The sequence below is a fragment of the Cornus florida genome, unplaced genomic scaffold, assembly GCF_030987335.1.
Source record: "Cornus florida cultivar Cherokee Brave unplaced genomic scaffold, ASM3098733v1 CherokeeBrave_3.0.0_Hap2_Chr11, whole genome shotgun sequence".
NCBI lineage: Eukaryota > Viridiplantae > Streptophyta > Magnoliopsida > Cornales > Cornaceae > Cornus > Cornus florida.
In genome coordinates, this window is record NW_026775581.1 from 99,243,373 (window position 1) to 99,245,759 (window position 2,387).

The 2,387-nt window shown below is 37.4% G+C and overlaps 1 pseudogene; it reads right to left on the reverse strand.

Annotated features, from left to right (window-relative positions):
• Positions 1–2,059: 2,059 nt before the first annotated feature.
• Positions 2,060–2,158, reverse strand: LOC132287385 (small nucleolar RNA R71; annotated as a pseudogene).
• Between the last annotated feature and the right edge of the window lie 229 nt (positions 2,159–2,387).

Below are 2,387 nucleotides of genomic sequence, written 5' to 3' on the forward strand. Positions count from 1 at the left end.
TTAAAGCTTCCAATTGATCATTTCATTCTATCCATATGTCTATGTATGCTAGAATAGATGTTCATGTGTTTGTCTCTATTTCTTGTGTTATTGATGCGTGTCTATGTGTGTTGATGCTATAGATCTAGAAATTGTCAAGACATAGTGTTTAATGTCATGTTCTTGTGGTTTTGTTGATGGTTCATACTCATTGCCAGATGGATTGTGCCTCTCCCTTAGTTTAATTAGTTTAATTTCATGTCATTAGCTTAGTTGTAATGTAGTTGTTAAATGGGAGGACAATCCATGCTTGTTGTTGATGTTCCATACTTATGAAAAGCAAGTAACATGTATCTCTGACCTTGTGATATGTTTGGAATGTGAGCTTAAAGAAAGGATTAATGGCTTAATTTGATATGTTGTGCTATCCACCATGTTGTTTAGACAATATATGCTTAATTTGTCATCCATACTTGTTGAAACAACCACACACACACACTTTATTGCAATACATGTTCTTCCCCTCATTAATCATTCATTAAAGGTGTAGAAAAGCTATGCTTAATGGTGATCTCTAAACCCCAAGATCTCTCTCTATCTTTTATTCTCTCTATTGCATTATTACTTACTTTAGTTTAATTTACATCCAGTTTAATTCAACCAACCAACCACTATTTTGATCACTCGACCTACTAACCCTAATTTTGATTCCTCAAGCTAGTACGACAACTCAATCCCTTGGGATGATCCCTACTCACTCTTGCTACGTTAGTAGTAGTGTTGGTAGTGGTTTTTATAAATTTAAACTTGACCTAAAAGGCTTTTCTTGAACCGCACATTCACTACATTATTTTGGCGTATAGGAACAGCCGTTGTCAAATTTTGGCACCGTTGCCGGGGATTGATTGATTGGCAACGTCGTATTTGTGGAATCAATTAGGAATTAGTACTCTTTTGATTATGTCTTTACTTTGTTTTCAATTTTTGTTACTTATTGTGTTTGTTATTGATTGACAAGGAGCATTGAGCTAGGAAGCAAGTAAAGGAGCTAAGCAACCAAGGAGAAAGGCTAAAATTTAAAAAAAATTGCTAAGCTAAGCTATAAATTTGGAGTTGAAGTGCTAAAGGACCTTTGTGAGCTTTTCTTTACTCAAGCCCTTCGTTAAATCGTCGGCCCGTGTGGAGGCTTATAATTCAATTCTTAGATAAATCGTGAGCCCGCGTAGAGGCAATTTACTTTTCTTGCATTTTGTTAAAGCATGGGAGTATGAACATTGTATGTGGAGGAAGTTTGTTAAATATTGATTTGTTATGAAAGTGAAGTGTTTGTTGTTATTGTTTGTTGTGTTGCATTGTGTAAGCATGGTCGTAGATCATTAAGACCCACTCTTGTCCCTTTAAATTTTCATCTTGAATCCATTATTCGAAACCCTAGGAGAAGAGGTAGTTCTAGTCAATCCATTTCATCAATGGAAGGACACAATGAGGACCATGTGGAGGACCTTGGTCACATAGACCAACAAGGTATCCTCCATCCCAATGTGCATCATGATAACATACAAGTACCATTAGGCATGCCAAAGCCATATGTTCATCCACCACAACAACAAGGCCAAGTTCCATTGGGAATACCAAGGCCAATCTATGCTCCACCACCTCCCATCATTCAAGGCAACCAAGGTACCCATGTTGCACCTCCAATTGCTAATCCTCCCCTTACTTTAAGAGATCACTATGTGCCTAATGAATATAATGCACCCACATGCATTCAATTGCCACCATTTAGAGCACATCACTATGAAACTAAGCCACAAACCATTCAAATGCTTCCTAACTATCATGGACTTCCAAGTGAAGAACCTTACAAGCATTTGGATGAGTTTCTTGAAGTATGTTCCACCGTAAAATATACGGACATGCCGGAAGAGGTCTTAAGGCTTAAACTTTTTCCATTTACCCTTAAAGACAAGGCAAAATATTAGTTTAACAATCTTAGGCCTTTTTTAATAACTTCTTGGGCAGAAATGCAACAAGAGTTCTTGATGAAGTACTATTCAGTTTCTAAGACCAATGCCATAAGAACCTCAATTCGAGAATTTTCACATGGGGATGGAGAAACATTTCATGAGGCATGGGAACGCTTTAACGAATTGTTTAGGAAGTGTCCACATCATGACATGCCCAAATGGTAATTAGTTCAATATTTCTTTGAGAGCTTATCGGACAATTACAAAGGCATGGTTGATGCTTCCATTGGTGGCTCTTACATTGATAGGCATGAGGGTGACGTGTGGCGTCTTTATGAGAGCATGAGTGAAAATTCTTTGCATCGTACTTTATCTTCGAAGAATGGTAGAAATTCTAGTGGTAGGAAGAGTGTTGGCTTACATCAAGTCGATCACTCCAAT